Source organism: Schistocerca serialis, chromosome 4, assembly GCF_023864345.2.
Source record: "Schistocerca serialis cubense isolate TAMUIC-IGC-003099 chromosome 4, iqSchSeri2.2, whole genome shotgun sequence".
NCBI classification, from domain to species: Eukaryota; Metazoa; Arthropoda; class Insecta; order Orthoptera; family Acrididae; genus Schistocerca; species Schistocerca serialis.
Genome location: NC_064641.1, coordinates 885,802,686 through 885,821,028, shown reverse-complemented (window position 1 = coordinate 885,821,028; position 18,343 = coordinate 885,802,686). Strand labels below are relative to the sequence as shown.

Genomic DNA, 18,343 nt, shown 5'->3' with positions numbered 1-18,343 from the left:
TCGAGGTAGAGAGTTCCAGACGGACGAGCAACACCCAACAGCCGATCGGACGCGTGTTTTGTAAAGCTTCATTCGCACTGGAGTGATTGGAAGCGAATACAAGCGAACGAGCAGTCGCCAACAGTTCGTCAGAGTTCGCTACCATTCGCCTGTATCAGTGAACAACCGTTAACACAGCAGGGAACGGAAGAGAATTCGAGAGAAGCAGCTTAGCGCGCCAACACTACGAAAGTTGCGTTATTGTTTTTTTAGCTAATAATTGACAATCTGGCGGAGCAAGCAAAATGTCCCTAAGAAAAGAAGAATGCAGGTGTCTGAATTTGTACGTAAACGTGAAAAGCGTGGATGTACTGTACTTAGCACTCAACTGCTTTTCTCAGCGTCGTTCCAAACCTTGCACATATGTCGGTTGATACTTTTTGCTGGGTTCTCATCACAACTGAGGAGGAAATTTAGAAGCAGGGCACTAATTATAGACGATTACCATAATCTGAAGGAAGGCTTCCATTTACACTCAGGCTATTAGCAACTGGCGGCACGTACGATGGTAACTGTTTCACGTCTCAATAGCTGTTGTATCTCAGGTGGTTCGTAATGTCTACAGAGACATACGCGAAGCATTTCAATGATTTTATTAAAATACGTATAAGGATCATAATGTCAATAAAGTACTATTAATGATACTGAAAGTATACCTATATGTGCTACTTAAGCTGCTTAAGAAAATCTTTTTCTTGTGCCGCACTACTACCTCCTGGAAGCAAACTGCTGTACCCCCAATGTCTGTGAGTATTATTATTCATGTGAAAGTGTGTGAACGGCTCCTAATGCCTGCCAGTCGTATAACTGAGGTGGGACGTGGTACTAACACGGTATTCACATAGTGAGATGTACGAAACCGCCTAAAATCCACATACAGGCTGGTCAGCACATCAGCTCTCGTCATCAATCCACCGGGCAGATCCGATCTGCGACAGGTGGAGTTGCCCGGATCCTGGAAGCGTTAAAACGCACGGATATCTGTCGGGCCGGGTCAAGCTATTTAATAGAACGTGACACTGGTGCATAATGTGTTACGGGACAGATAGCGTGGTCGCGGGAAAAAGACGTTTATTTGTTCTGTTTTTAAATCAAAAACCATTCAAATAACAGAGATCATCAAGCATGTTATTGCAGCTACGGTATCGTGAACGTCAGCAGCGAAAATGATCAGAACTTTCATGTATTTTTAAATCTAATTAGCGTAATGCATACATAATAGCATCTGTGTACCATCAACGACATTTGCTGTGCTGTTCCTTTTTAGTAAAAAGAAGTAAAAAGCTTGTGTTTGTTCCGTTTCCACCTGCTGGAAGCATACAATAAGTTCATCGTCTTCCTCAAATTACCACTAGGACCTTTGGCTGCTTCGGTCATTTTCTACAAATTATCTTTTTATTCTTTGTCATTTGTTATGTGCAGAGCTTGGATCCCATAAGCAGCTACATCAATCATTTTCTTCTATCATTAACTTACATTCGCTTCAGAATAGTCCATCGCTCGCACAGCTCATGTCGACTAGAAAAGTAGTTCGAGCGCAAAACAGCACTGTTAGCGCCGAAGCGCAGAGGACACGAACTTCCTTTGACTGTTCACAAAAAAGACCGACAATCAGTGTAACGCGAACGAACGTCACCGAATACGAACTGAAAACGGCCGAATGCTGTTCGCTCGCGTTCGCCTACCGTTTACAGCTAATAGAATTCTCGTTCGCTGATGCATGGTCACTTGTGTAAAACAGGCTTAACTGTCTTCTTTCGTGCATAATCTGAAAGTAGAGCCAAATGAATACGGGACAGACAGAAAAAAGTTGGAAAACTGTTTATTATTTCGTAGGTAATCGCCATGATTGCTGATACATTTGTCCCACTGTGAGACACGACGGTCACTGTCGCCACGTAAAAATGTTTGTGGCTGTGCAAGGAAACCACGAGTGTACCCAGGCGTGCGTCTCTTCGCCCAAAGCAAATCGATGACCAGGAATGCAAATCGCGTGGGGAGAGATCAGGCCTCTGTTGAGGATGTGTATGGACTTCCCTGCAAAACTCTGGCCCGCCCACACATTGCGAAAGTTGTTTCGACTACGCTACAGAATTTTCCCTGGGAAGCCCTTAGACGTCTTCCATATACGAGGGTTGCCCAGAAAGCAATGCACTGCATTTTTATTCACAATTTTTTATTGAACATAATGAGAATTATAGACACCAAAGAACGGCGTTTTATCTACACACCCTATTTTTCCAAGTAATTTCCATCCCGTTCTATGGTTTTCCTCCAGCGCGAAACAAGGACGTGTATGCCATGTCGGTACCAATCCTTGTCCTGGTGGCGGAGCCGGTGCTTCAGTGTGTGAATCACTACCGCATCGTCCTCAAAATATATCCCACGAAAGGCATCCTCTAATGGCCCAAGCAAGTGGAATTCGGAGGGGGCTAGGTCAGGGCTATAGGGTGGATGGGTCACACCGTCCAACCCTGTTTTGCGATGTGTTCAGCAGTCGTCAGACTTGTGTCGACCCGAGCGTTATCAAGTTGCTGCAAAATATCTCTTGGGTTGATGAGGCGCAGAAGTTGCCGGAAGCACGTCTCAAATTTTGTTAATGTGTTGACATATGCTTCTGAATTAATGGTACCGCCCCTTGGCATCACATCAATGAGAATCATGCCTTCACAGTCCCAGAATACGGTGATCATGACTTACCGGCGGAAGCAGTTGCTCTGAATTTTTTCTTACGTGGGGAGTGGGAATGTCGCCATTCCATCGGCTGTCGTTTTGTTTCCAGCTCAAAATGGTGAACCCAGGTTTCATCACCCGTCACAATTCGGGACAGGAAGGCTTCCCCCTCAATTTCAAAACCTTACAACAAGTCAAGACAAATGTTTTTTCTGTGCGATTTGTGATCCACCGTTAGACACCGTGAGACCCTCCTTGCACACACTTTTGAATATCTGAGAGTGCTGATAATTGCACCCACACTTCCTTTGGCGATTGACAGTTGCAGCGCCAACTGCCGAGTCACAACGCGTCTGTCCTCAAGAATGACAACATCAGCTCGCTGCAACACGTCAGGTGTGACAGCCGTGGATGGCCTCCCCGACAGCTCCGCCGAACCACCTTCTGATGACCTCACCCTACGTGCCCAGCGACTAACTGTACTTCTGTAGAGAGCAGATACTCCATAGATTTTGCACAAGCGTTTGTGAATATTCCCCACGGTTTCTTTCTCTGCAGTGAGATTTTCAATGACGGCACGTTGCTTGTAATGTACATCACCTACGAACGCCATTTTGACACTGTATTGCAGCTACGCTATTTGCTGGAAGTGACGGGACGCTCACTCAGGGGACTTCAAATAATACATACGAAACGTTTCGCATTCGTAGGTTTGTTTTTAGATGAGAAAAAAATGCGGTGCATTACTTTCTGGTAACTCTCGTAATTCCGATCTCTCTCCATGCGATTCCCAGGCTTTTGCTGCTCTGAAGAAAGACATTTGTGGTAGTTGATTTGCACCGGATGAAGAGATGTACACCTATATACAGTCATGGTTCCATAGACAACAGTAAACATTTTTCCATGAAAGCATTGACCGCCTTATCTCACTGTGGGATGTATGTACTGCCAGTTATGGTGATTACTTTTGAAGTAATGAGCACTTTACTTAACTTTTTTTCCCTCTGACTCGTTTTCGTTTGACTGCCCTGTATACCGGGTGTCCCTCCCAAAAGTCACCAGGTCTGTTTTATCTTATGTTCCGGCAGATACCTACAATTTCATTTTTGCAATGTGTAGCTGAAGTCAGCCCAAACGAATACCGCTCACCACGTCTTTCATACGATGCCCAGTGTCGATGGAAAGGGTCGGTTTGTTTAGCGTTACAAACAAGTTAATTTTGAAAACAGAATATTACATGCACATTCGATAGAGCGGTTCCAAATTAAGTGAGAGCACGTATTGCCTGCAGGGGAAACATCGACTGTTAAAATTAAGACTTTCAGAACTTTTGGCTGCCCTGAAAACTTGGTCCCAAATTACTCTAGTGCGACTCTCCTTTTTCGTTATGTATAAACAGGGACAGTAAAACACAATTAATAACCTGTATCCCAGCTGCGACTGAGCAGCGCGGGCCAGAGCTGTTAGGTAAAACGCATATCACCCTAGACCAATTTGAAAGCGCTCTATCGAATGTACATGTAAAGTTTCGATTTAAAAATCGTTTTGTTTGTGAAACTAAATTAAATGAGCGTATGGCATAGTTGGCTGGGAAGCCCCATCCGGGGAAGTTCGGCCGCCGAGTGCAAGTCTTATTTCAGTCGACGCCACATTGGGCGACTTGTTTGTAATGGGAAACTAACAGATGTTTTTCATCGACCCAGGGCTTAGCATTGAAGACGTGGTGAGCAGTATTTGTTTGGGGTGGCTCCTGCTACACATTGCAAAAACGAAATGGGAAATATCTGCCGAACGACCACGGAAAATACACCTTACGAATCTCAGAAGGGGCACCTTTTATACAGGGTACTCCATTGATCGTGACCGGGCCAAATATATCACGAAATAAGCGTCAAACGAAAAAACTACAAAGAACGAAACTCGTCTAGCTTGAAGGGGGAAACCCGACGGCGCTATGGTTGGCCCGCTAGATGGCGCTGCCATAGTTCAAACAGATATCAACTGCGTTTATTTAAAATGGGAACCCCCATTTTTATTACATATTCGTGTAGTACGTAAAGAAATATGAATGTTTTAGTTGGATCACTTTTTTCGCTTTGTGATAGATGGCGCTGTAATAGTCACAAACATATGCCTCACAATTTTAGATCAACAGGTAGGTTTTTTAAATTAAAATACAGAACGTAGGTACGTTTGAATATTTTATTTCGGTTGTTCCAATGTGATACATGTACCTTTGTGAACTTATCATGTCTGAGAACGCATGCTGTTTCAGCGTGATTACCTGTAAATACCACATTAATGCAATAAATGCTCAAAATGATGTCCTTCAACCTCAATGCATTTGGCAATGCGTGTAACGACATTCGTCTCAACAGCGAGTAGTTCGCCTTCCGTAATGTTCGAACATGCATTGACAATGCGCTGACGCATGTTGTCAGGCGTTGTCGGTGGATCACGATAGCAAATATCCTTCAACTTTCCCCACAGAAAGAAATCTGGGGACGTCAGATCCGGTGAACGTGCGGGCCATGATATGGTGCTTCGACGACCAATCCACCTGTCATGAAATATGCTCTTCAATACCGCTTCAACCGCACGCGAGCTACGTGCCGCACATTCATCATTGGAAGTACATCGCCAGTCTGCCATGCAGTGAAACATCTTGTGGTTACATCGGTAGAACATTACGTAGGAAATCAGCATACATTGCACCATTTAGATTGCCACCAATAAAATGGGGGCCAATTATCCTTCCTCCCATAATGGCGCACCATACATTAACCCGCCAAGGTCGCTGTTGTTCCACTTGTCGCAGCCATCGTGGATTTTCCGTTGCCCAATAGTGCATATTATGCCAGTTTACGTTATCGCTGTTGGTGAATGACGCTTCGTCGCTAAATAGAACGTGCGAAAAAAATCTGTCATCGTCACGTAATTTCTCTTGTGCCCAGTGGCAGAACTGTACACGACGTTCAAAGTCGTCGCCATGCAATTCCTGCTGCACAGAAATATGGTACGGATGCAATCGATGTTGATGCAGCATTCTCAACACCGACGTTTTTGAGACTGCCAATTCTCGCGCAATTTGTCTGCTACTGATGCGCGGATTAGCTGCAACAGCAGCTAAAACACCTACATTTGTTGCAGGCCGTTGTTGAAGTTTCACATGTGGCTGAACACTTCCTGTTTCCGTAAATAACGTAACTATCCGGCGAACGGTCAGGACACTTGGATGATGTCGTCCTGGATACCGAGCAAAATATATAGCACATGCCCGTTGGGAATTTTGATCACAGTAGCCATACATCAACACGATATCGACCTTTTCCGCAATTGGTAAACGGTCCATTTTAACACGGGTAATGTATCACGAAGCAAATACCGTCCGCACTGGCGGAATGTTACGTGATACCACGTACTTATACGTTTGTGACTATTACAGCGCCATCTATCACAAAGCGAAAAAAGTGGTCCAACTAAAACATTCATATTTCTTTACGTGCTACACGAATATGTAATATAAAAATGGGGGTACCTATTTAAAAAAACGCAGTTGATATCCGTTTGGCCTATGGCAGCGCCATCTAGCGGGCCAACCATAGCGCCATCTGGTTTGCCCCTTCAAACTAGACAAGTTTCGTTCTTTGTAGTTTTTCGTTTCGTGAGATGTTTGGCCCGGTCACTATCGATGGACCACCCTGTATACCACTGGAAACAAGGATAGGGGATGCAAATCAAGAAACGTTTCATCACTTGCTGTGACGAGTGGCAATAGGAGTGAGTGCGTGCGCGGTGGACTCCCTACGTCCCTTCTCCGCCCCCCCCCCCCCCCGAGTCCTTTTGCCCAGCACCCCTCCCCTCCTCCCGCTCTTATGAGTCCTCATCGTCCATCGGCTCCTTCCCCCCCCCCCCTCCCCCCTTTCGTTTTTCTTCTCCTTATCCCCTTTTTATTTTCCCATCATCTGTCCAGGTTCCCCCCACCTGCCCTCGGCTGTGATATGTCATATTTGCCAACTTTTTAGTGTAGTGTACAAGTGAATGTTCAGTGTTGTTCGTCTTTCCAAAGTGTTGGGAACAGAAATCATGCTGTCGCTGGATGTGAATTTTATGTCTCTTTCGAACAGAAACCAGACTGTCGCCGTATTTTTTAATTGTCTGTCTATTATTTTACCTGTCTGCTTCATATGTATTTTATTAGCATCATCACCCCTTTGTTCTATGTTTAAAGTTCCACGCTTTTTCTGCCATGTTACCATTTAAGTCTCCGATTTTATCGCCTGTTTTTATTATATATTATCTTCACCTTTTTAAAACAAATTCTGTTGGCTGAAAAGCGGCATACTAAACTGCTGCCAGCCCGCCCCCTTCGAGGGGAAACGAAAGTCAATAAAGAAAAAAAAACACAATGGTTTGCAGCGGGAGAGTATGCATCGCCGGTGTGAGAATCGTCAGCTGACTCAAAGGAAGTAGACGTTGCCGTCAGTGAGGCAGTGAGAATTGTTATCGGATGCTTGAGACCTACACCTGTGACCGTCGTGTAATCTCCCGCAGTTATAGCTCTATCCCAAATTTGAAGAGCAGTCGCTGCAAAAAAAGAGAGGAAAATGCAAGCAGAAGATCCAAGACATATGCTATGTAACCACACTGTCATCTCGCAACGCTTGAGATCGATAAAGAAGTTCCTCGAGAAAACTGACCCCTTAACCACTGCACCTGGACCAAGAGCCTAAATCTGTGGCAGGAGACACAAGTCAGTCCCGCTTACGAACGTAGAGTTGAACTTACCTGGGGGCCAGACGCTCACATATCCTACGTGGACAACACTCAGTCGTCTAAGATCCAGTCTCCACATGCAAAACACACTAAGGAAATGGACACTTCTGCAAATGTGAGGAAATAGAAACACACCAAGCGAGGTGGCGCAGTGGTTAGCACACTGGACTCGCATTTGGAAGGACGACGATTCAAACCCGCGTCCGGCCATTCTGATTTAGGTTTTCCATGGTTTCCCTAAATCGCTCCAGCCAAATCCTGGGATGGTTCCTTAAAAGGACACGGCCGACTTCCTTCCCCATCCTTCCCTAATCCGATGGGACCGATGACCTCACTTGTTGGTCCCCTCCACCAAATCAACCAACCAAACAAACAAACACAACATCGCGTACTCCTCTGTATCCTCTCAGACGAAGCAGTTAAATTGCAAGAGTTCATTTTACCAAAGGTCAACGCTGTAAAGGCTGCAGAATACTAGAGAAGGAAGATTTAGGGCGTAGTGCATACGGAAAGTAAAGCATTTGGAATTTGACTGAAAACAGTGAGCATTTCCTGCGAGGCCGTACTCGTATTTTCTGTAACTAAGACTGGGCGCAGTCGCACAGAAGTAGAATGACAGCTGGCAGCCGCCTCGTAACACTACCCCGCACCATCTGGAAGCACTCTGCCGAGTTTCCCGGCTGCAGATGCGCGGCGCCTTGCGGGTCATAATACCGTGCGCGTACTCCAACTCCACATTATTGATTCACTATGGAACTATAGAGGAAGTTAAAGTGATCTCAATTAAGTACAGGTAACTTCAGTTTCACGTAAGACTTCTACATCCTTCGAAGTTGGCAGCAAAAGAAAATCCCTCAGAATTTGGAAGAAAGTGAAAGTGATATCGCTAAGCACAACACACACACCCATTCCCGATGGAGGACTCGAACCTCCGACAGGGGTAGCCGCGCGAACCGTGACAAGGTCGCCGACCTCACGGCTACCCCGCGCGGATTTTAAATTTGAGTAGAATATTTGTTGCTAGGTGTGTGACTGACCATTTTGTATCTAGAAAAAAATTATTCACATTTTGAAAAACCTTCATTTCCGTAGAAATTTTTGTAATTTCAGAAACAGACTGCAGTTCACATAAAGTGAATAATTTCAAAATGGAATAAGAAATATATTAAACTTCTGTTACAGGGCCGGCTAGAGACGGAAGCCTGAAAAGCGGTCCTAGGTACAACACTCTTCCCTAGTTGCCGGCATTTCATCGTGAGGTCAGTTACTTAGAATTAATGTTAGTAATTTATTCGTCCAATGATCATTTTACAACGATATGGGGCATGACAGTTTAATTCTGGGAAAAACATGCTAAACATAGATATCTATTTTTAATGAGCACAGAACAGATGGTCGCCGGTGACCAGGAATCATTCTGGCGAAATGATTTAGTAAAACTGCGAGGGCCTAAAACGGGACGCCCGGACAAAGTAGAACGAACGGTCCGCGGTGGCTCCAGAGTCGTCGCACTGTCGCTGTGGATACTTGTCTTGTTGGAAACATCTCATTTCCTGAAACTCGATACCTGACACGGCTATATGATCCCACTGTGTATATCTCTGGGCGCTAGCCGTGTGCGTGCGTCCTAAGCCTTTCGATTCCATATTCTTATAAGAGTCGTGGGATCATTAGCATTGTGAGCACGAGTATGGTGGAACGATAAACCGCGGTCTCCATAGGCGACGATACTGTCGACACATTCGGGTAAAATTTCTCCTTCGCACGCGAGACCTAACACGGCTGTCCCACAAACAATCAATCTTTGAATGCGACTTATGAATGACAAAGCCATTGTGCTATCTTTCCTAATACCGGGTGATTCAAAAAGAAAGAATGGATTTCACCACAAGAGGTATCTTTTGTGTGCTGGAATTTGCGTGAAGTTAATCTGTTGTTCAAGTGCATCGTGCATTCCACCGTCGATTCAGCAAGCAGTCGCCTCTGCACTAGTACATAGATTTATGACTGGCATACCAACGTTCTCCGAAGCTGGTTGCATATGCAAAGGGAAAAGCAACGGTCGGTCACGCAAGTCTGAAGAAAATATCGAGTGTATCCGAGATGCGTTCACACCGAGCCCTCCGAAGTCCACAAGACGAACAAGCCAGGAACTTCATGTTCCTCAAACAACGATGTGGGGTGTTCTGAAACGGCGCCTACATATGAAGCCTTACAAGCCGAATTTATTGCAGCAATTTCGTCCCGGCTACCACAATAGAAGGTACGAATTTTGTATTTCAGTTCTCCAGAATACGGCAGCTGCACTTTTTCCAAACAACTCATCTTTTCGGATGAATCGAAGTTTCATCTATCGGGTAAAGTAAACCGCCATAATGTAAGAACTTCGATAACACAAAATCCTAGCAGCGTCGTCGAACATGAAAGAATCACCAAAATTGAATGTGTTTTGTGCCGATCCTGTTCACAAAATTTAGGGCCCTTTTTTTTGCGGAGGAAACTGTGACTGGATGTCATACCTGGACATCCTGCAAAATTGGTTGTTTCCTCAGCTTTACGAAGAATTCATTGATTTCATTGTTATGTATGATGGTACCCAGCCTCACTTTCACCTTCATGTGCGCGTTATCTTAACAGCGACCCACAACGTTGGGTTGGAGGAGCTGGACAACAAGATCTAATTCATTGCTTTTGGTCTCCCAGGTCACCAGAACTCACATCTTACGATTTTATTCTGTGGGCTTACACAAAAGACTGTGTCTTTGTTCCTCCAACGGCTGCTACTCGTCAAGAGCTGAGAAGTCAAACTGTTGAAGATGCTGGTTCATATAGAAAGGTATCCGTTGAATCGTGCGTGGAATAAAACAGACTACCGTTTCGATGTTTCATGAGCAATGCATGGTGCTCATGTTGTGTGTATGATACACTGTGTGCGCGAACATAAGGCTTTGTTCATTCCTCTACACAGTGACATGCGCAATGTGTTTCTGTCTTTCATAGTTTGTCTGCAATAAGTAACTGAAATCTGTTCTTTCTTTCTGAATCGACCTGTATACATAATGCAGACAAATTTAGTGGTGCTTACTTTGTGCAGATGCGACGAAATGCTGACCATTTGCATATCCATGTATGTAGTACACTGTGTATCAACTGAAGATAGTCTTCTCGGATCTGCAGCCGTATCAAGCGATAATCTAAACGCATTATATGTGGTACAGTTCATGGTACCTTGACGTGTCTTACACTCAGTTTCAATTGCCAGCTGTGTAAGAATAGCTGTGGCAACATAAATACACGGAACATGAATAATACTGTTCCGATTGTACGGGAGTAGTTCAGAAAGTAATGCACCGCACTTTTTTTCTTCGACAATTCTTTATTGAACATAATGAGAATTACACACACGAAAGAATGGTGTTTTATATACGCACTCCATTTTTCCACTTAGTCTCCACCCGGTTCTATGGCGTTCCTCCAGCGCGAACACGGGCGTGTATGCCCTGTCGGTACCAATCCCTGTCCTGGTGGCGGACCCACTGCTTCACTGTGTGAATCACCTCCTCATCGTCCTCAAAATATTTTCCACGAAAGGCATCATTTAATGGTCCAAGCAAGTGAGGGGTCTAGGTCATGGCTGTGTCCAACCATGTTTTGCGTTGTGTTCAGTAGACCTCAAACGTGATGGGGCCGAGCGTTATCGTGCTGCAGCAAAACATCTCCCGGGTTGCTGTGGCGCCGAAGTCGCCGGAAGTGCGTCTTGAATTCTGTTAATGTGTTGACATGTGCTTCTGAATTAATGGTACCGCATCTTGGCATGACATCACTGAGAATCACACCCTCACAGTCCCAGAATACGGTGATCATGACTTACCGGCGGAAGCAGTTGCTTTGAATTTTTTCTTATGTGGGGAGTGGGAATGGCGCCATTCCATCGGCTGTCGTTTTGTTTCAGGTTCAAAATGGAGAACCCAGGTTTCATCACCTGTCACAATCCGGGACAGGAAGGCCTCCCCCTCAATTTCAAAACCTTACAACAAGTCAAGACAAATGTTTTTTCTGTGCGATATGTGATCCACCGTTAGACACCGTGGGACCAATCTTGCACACACTTTTGAATATCCAAGAATGCAGATAATTGCATCCACGGTTCCTTTGCTGATTGCACATGCAGTGCCAACTACCGAGTCATAACGCGTCTGTCCTCACGAATGACAACATCAGCTCGCTGCAACATGTCAGGTGTGACAGCCGTGGATGGTCTCCCCGACAGCTGCAAATCGTGGAGCTCCGCCGAACCGTCTTCTGATGACCTCACCCTACGTGCCCAGCGACTAACTACTTCTGTCGACAACTCATGCTTCATAGACTTTGCACAGGCGTTTCTGAATATTCCCCACAGTTTCTTTCTGTGCAGTGAGAAATTCAATGACGTCACATTGCTTGTAACGTACATCACCTACAGACGCCATTTTGAAACTGTCCTGCAGCTAAGCTATCAGTGACGAAAACTTGGCACCCTCACTCAGGAGGCTTCAAATAATGCATACGAAACGTTTCACATTCGTATCATTGTTTTTGGATGAGAAAAAAAAGTGCGGTGCATTACTTTCCGGAAAAGAGTGGCGTAGAGCAGGCGAATGGGAAGTAAATAAGTACGTCGACCAGAGACACAGAAAACCAGCTCCTGCAGTTGTGGGCTAGCCCTCAAAATACCAAGGGGCTGGGGAGAGAGTACTTTATGCCCACCATTTGAAATTTGTAATCTAGTCAGTTACTTTGTATTTCAAACTGTTGTAAAATATTTATTGTTTTTATTTAATTATTACCAGATTCCATAAATGTTTTAAATTTCAGTGTAACTTTACTCAAAAAGTTAATGAATATATTTTATGTATATAGACGAAGCGGCAAGTGAAAGTTTGTACCAATCCCAGGAATCGAACCTGGACAGTTTGTTTAATAGGCAGGTGAGTTAGGCACTGAGCCACCTTGGAAAACTGGCTCACACAACTGCACGGTTTACCCTGGCACCCCTCCCTCCTCGATCCAAATTCACTGCCGCCCCAGTCTACTTCAAATTCCCCGCGCAAGACACGAACAGTATTGGACTGGAGCGGGAGTGAGAATTTGGATCGAGGAGGGAGGCGTGCCAGGGTAAATCGTGGAGGTTGCTGAACCAGTGCGCCAAGGTGCCTTAGTGGCTAACGCACCTACATAGTAAGCAGGAGACTTAGATTTGATTGCTGGGCTTGGTACAAATTTTCGCTCACCACTTCAGTATATACAGGGTGTTACAAAGAGGTACGGCCAAACTTTCAGGAATCATTCCTCACACACAAATAAACAAAAGATGTTATGTGGACATGTGTCCGGAAATGCTTAATTTCCATGTTAGAGCTCATTTTGGCTTCGTCAGTATGTACTGTACTTCCTCGATTCACCGACAGTTGGCCCAATTGAAGGAAGGTAATGTTGACTTCGGTGCTTGTGTTGACATGCGACTCATTGCTCTACAGTACTAGCATCAAGCACATCAGTACGTAGCATCAACAGGTTAGTGTTCATCGCAAACGTGGTTTTGCAGTCAGTGCAATGTTTACAAATGCGGAGTTGGCAGATGCCCATTTGATGTATGGATTAGCACGGGGCAGTAGCCGTGGCGCGGTACGTTTGTATCGAGACAGATTTCCAGAACGAAGGTGTCCCGACAGGAAGACGTTCGAAGCAATTGATCGGCGTCTTAGGGAGCACGGAACATTCCAGCCTATGACTCGCGACTGGGGAAGACCTAGAACGACGAGGACACCTGCAATGGACGAGGCAATTCTTCGTGCAGTTGACAATAACCCTAATGTAAACGTCAGAGAAGTTGCTGCTGTACAAGGTAACGTTGACCACGTCACTGTATGGAGTGTGCTACGGGAGAACCAGTTGTGTCCGTACCGTGTACAGCGTGTGCAGGCACTATCAGCAGCTGATTGGCCTCCACGGGTACACTTCGGCGAATGGTACATCCAACAATGTGTCTATCCTCATTTCAGTGCAAATGTTCTCTTTACGGATGAGGCTTCATTCCAACGTGATCAAATTGTAAATTTTCACAATCAACATGTGTGGGCTGACGAGAATCCGCACGCAATTGTGCAATCACGTCATCAACACAGATTTTCTGTGAACGTTTGGGCAGGCATTGTTGGTGATGTCTCGATTGGGCCCTATGTTCTTCCATCTACGCTCAATGGAGCACGTTATCATGATTTCATATGGGATACTCTACCTGTGCTGCTAGAACATGTGCCTTTACAAGTACGACACAGCATGTGGTTCCTGCACGATGGAGCTCCTGCACATTTCAGTCGAAGTGTTCGTACGCTTCTCAACAACAGATTCGGTGACCGATGGATTGGTAGAGGCGGACCAATTCCGTGGCCTCCACGCTCTCCTGATCTCAACCCTCTTGACTTTCATTTATGGAGGCATTTGAAAGCTCTTGTCTACGCATACCCGGTACCAAATGTAGAGACTTTTCGTGCTCGTATTGTGGACGGATGTGATACAATACACCATTCTCCAGGGCTGCATCAGCGCATCAGGGATTCCATGCGACGGAGGGTGGATGCATGTATCCTCGCTAACGGAGAACATTTTGAACATTTCCTGTAATAAAGTGTTTGAAGTCACGCTGATACGTTCTGTTGCTGTGTGTTTCCATTCCATGATTAATTTGATTTAAAGAGAAGTAATAAAATGAGCTCTAACATGGAAAGTAAGCGTTTCCGGACACATGTCTACATAACATATTTTCTTTCTTTGTGCGTGAGGGATGTTTCCTGAAAGTTTGGCTGTACCTTTTTGTAACACCCTGTATACATTAAATCATATTTGTAAGAGACCAGTAAAGCCTCTGAAAATGTCATTCCAAAAATTTCTAAGCAGCGGATGGTTTTTGCTATGAATGCCATATTCAGTATCTTCAGGTTCAGGGTTTTATTACACCTCAATATTTCTTTAAAAGCTATGTTGTGAGCAAACGTCAACAACATTTAACGAAATTTGCATTTTTAAATTTATTTTTGTGGTGGTCATAAACTATCCCCAGCTTGGTAGTACAGGTTATTGAAAATGCGTTGGTATTGCTAAGGGTGTGCTAAAAGATACGAGGCATGTCCAGAAAGTAAGTAGAGGAAGTGGTGGTAATATGGACCCCCAGTTAGTTTTTCAATCAAATATTGTACACTAATACAATAATAGTTCCTTAATTGATATAGTTATACTCTACTGACAGTTAACTAAGACGTTATATTGATTAAATTCCTTACAATATCAGAATATATTTATTGTTATTTTGTTTCCCAAAGATAATAAATTTGACTGCGAACAAGATATGCAGTTAATTTGGCCGTCATGGTGTTTGTAATATGAACCCCAGTATATTTTAAGGATTTTTTGCTGCAAGAAAAACGAAGAATTGCTTTTTAATTAAAATACGTATTTATTATGAAATATAAAACCATAAAAGTTCAAAGTAGCACAGTACGAGCGACAGAGTTCACAAACATAGTCCTCTTTCTCCACTCCCGCACATACATTGTGAGCCCACAAAGAGCACATTAGGCATTGCACCCATAACTCACCAAGATCATTTGAAAACTTCCTATCACAGAATAGGCAAAGAGCATCGTCTTTATCTGACTGGAGTTCATCAAGCAGAAGGTCACATGGAGAATCACCAGAACCACCTGAGAGCCCCATGACATCATCGTCAACACAATCTGAGTCATCACTGTTCATTTCTTCTTGCTTAATCAAAGTTTTCTTTAACTGTCTACTATTCTTACTAACGCCTCTTCCACTACCAGATGCACCACGCCCTCTACTACGAGTTTCGATTTGGGTTCCAGAACAAGATGGCTGTGATGTAAGTCAAGTATTGATAGCTGTTAATTTCCCTCGTCCGCGTCCACAGCCACGAAGATTAGCTGCAACTTTTTTTCTCTTCTACGTAAGCTTCTAATTCGTTTTTATATGGAGATCCTGTCACAAGACTAGCAACACACGGTTTTCGGCCACGAGTGGATGTTTTCATCTTCTTAGGTATGGGATGGATATCCCTTGGAGCCACACTAAATACAATTTTAATAGGCTCATGAACATCAATTTCAACAGCATCAATGTCCTCTTCAGTCTGAACTCTCTTTTCTGGTTCCTGTCATTTCGGCTGGTCGGCAGGTGCAGGAATCGGGACTTCTTCCTCAGTGATGAATTCATCATCTTGAAATATATTTCTTTCTAAGGGATAAATTCCTGGTTTCCTGAACCCATTTACTGCATTAATGCCGGTTGTACACCGGAGGTAGGCCTTGGCTCCGAGCACTATGGGACTTCACATCTATGGTCATCAGTCCCCTAGAACTTAGAACTAGTTAAACCTAACTAACTTAAGGACATCACACAACACGCAGTCATCACGAGGCAGAGAAAATCCCTGACCCCGCCGGGAATCGAACCCGGGAACCCGGGCGCGGGAAGCGAGAACGCTACCGCACGACCACGAGCTGCGGACGGTAGGCCTTGCCAAAGAGATATGCTATATCATAGGGTCCAACAGGTTTGCTTTCATGGAGCATCCACTGACGAATATTGTCACTGTAGTGAGTCTTAAGTGCACCCATAAAAGTACGATCCAGGGGTTGCAGTTTGTATGTTGTGTGTGAAGGCAGTGACCAAATGGTGATGAAGTTTTTTCTTGCCACATCAATCACATCTTTCCTTACATGGGACAAATGACCATCAAGGATGAATAGAATAGGCAAAGTCTCTGGTGGTTTTGTTTTTCAACCAGTCCAAGAAGAGGTTTGCTTGAACCCAACCAGATGGGTGGGCTCTCCCAATTGACCCAGGAGGAGCAACTTTCATAGGAACATCTGCCATATTCGTTCTCGGGAATATGAACATTGGGGGAACATAAGAACCTCCTGCACTCATCAAACAGATGACCGTTACTAGAGACCCACACTCGGCAGCAGTCAGAGATCAAATTTGGCGTTTAACTCTGCTTGCAGTTACTTGCGGTATCTTAGTCTGAACTACACTAAGGCCTGTTTCGTCGATTATCCATACACGACCTTCTCGATATTTATGTTTCTGGTATACAGCTTGTAGCAAGTCGTAGAATGAGTTTACTCTCTCACGGGTAAAGTTATGGTCGAGCATACGACGTTCCAATTGGCTTTCTAATTGAAGCTTATCTTGATGATGTCGAAGAAAATGGTCAAGCCAAGCCCTTCCAGCAATTTCATTTCTGAAGTTTGTTGCAATTCCATTCCTAACTGCAAGTTGGTAGCTCATTTTTCGAACATCCATACGAGTAAACCCGTAGAATTTGGCCTCCATATACTGTAAGTAATCCACTAGTTCACTTTCTGTGGCTGCTGGTAGATCTGGATTTCTTACAAGCATTTTAGTTTCAACATCTGCCATCTGTGAGGTATTAGCCTCACACACATACCGGCGCAGAGTTGTTTTTGGGACAGCAAAATGTTTCGTGTTTTTTTTAACTCCCTTCGTTTTGCCTACGACAGCTGACACTGCCTCTCGCATTTTGTTTTTATCCCACACCTGCCTTTTGAGTATTGGTTTAGATGCCAGATTAGTACTAGGCATCTGAAAACAAAAATAAAAACATTTTACGGATTGCTTATAATATGCACCCCGGGGTCCACATTACAAGCACCAATGGGGGCCATATTACAGTCACCTACACCTTGTAAACTCGTGTAAACAACTTAAAAACGAAATAATATCACACCTTTTAATCTATTTGAAACTGTTGCCAATACTTTCTAGGTTGTATCCATGGTGCTTACATCTAAGTATTAATCAATAATGGTACGTTAATAAAGTGAAATTCACATACCTCTCAAAGTTTTGAACAGGAGCTTGAAAAATATAACCTCACTGTAACTCAACCACTGTACTAACCTGCTTCCAGCGCTTGTACAGGCCATTGAGGACACTAGTAGACTAGTTCCAGCTATCACCACTAGAGTTCAGCTAAATGTTACTAAGATATTAAGTGGGGCCACATTTGTTGCAGGGGCTATATTACCACCACTTCCTCTACTGCTTCTTTCTGCCGCCACCGCAGCACTAGTGCCACAGTTCCACGCATTCACACTCGTCTCTCTGATTTATTATCTTTCCATAACTCCATTATAGCAGAATTGAGTCGTGTGTACATTCGTTAGTGATCGTTCAAAATGTTTAAGACAATCTCTGAGCCCGCCAACTTCGAAGTGCATTCTGTAACGCGATTTTTGATCGCAAATTATGTTAAGCCAGCTGAATTTCACCGCCCATTTGAAGAGATTTTTGGCGAAAATGTAATGACTGATGAAATGGTGAGCAAGCGGGTGAGACAGTCAATGATGGACGAAGCATGGGGTGGGAGGCCTTCTGCTGTCATTGATGATTTCGCTGAGGACGTAAATAAGAAAATTCATGAAAACAGAAGGCTCACAATAAGAAAAAACTGTTTTGAATGAGATTGTCATAAATCGCTTGAATTTTCGCAAATTGTTTCCCCGTCGGGTCCCGAAAATGTTTTTACGGATGTCCACAAAGCGAAGCGACTTTGCAGTACTTTAACATTTCATACCTGGTAGAGTGATGAGGGAGAAGAAATCTTGAACAAAATTGTGACCGTTGATGAAGTGCTTGTCACGTCACTCTAGAATCAAAACAACAGTCCGTGGAGTGGAAGCAAAAAATTCGAAACAGTATTGTCAGCACAATAAATCAGGTGCACTGTGTTCTGGAACAGACAGGAGCATTATGCTTGTTGAATTCCTTCCCA

General features: G+C 44.2%; 1 protein-coding gene across 2 annotated transcripts in view; it reads left to right on the top strand.

Moving 5' to 3' along the window:
* The window catches only part of LOC126473551 (tubulin polymerization-promoting protein homolog), a 429,312-nt gene that overhangs the window by 125,694 nt on the left and 285,275 nt on the right, over positions 1-18,343 (top strand). The window contains exon 2 of one of the 2 annotated variants that reach the window (XM_050100681.1): positions 8,671-8,747. The exons of the other annotated variant lie outside the window; for it this stretch is intronic. The gene's annotated coding sequence lies outside the window, so the exon portion shown is untranslated. The remainder of the gene's footprint in view (positions 1-8,670; positions 8,748-18,343) is intronic. 2 annotated transcript variants of the gene reach the window in all.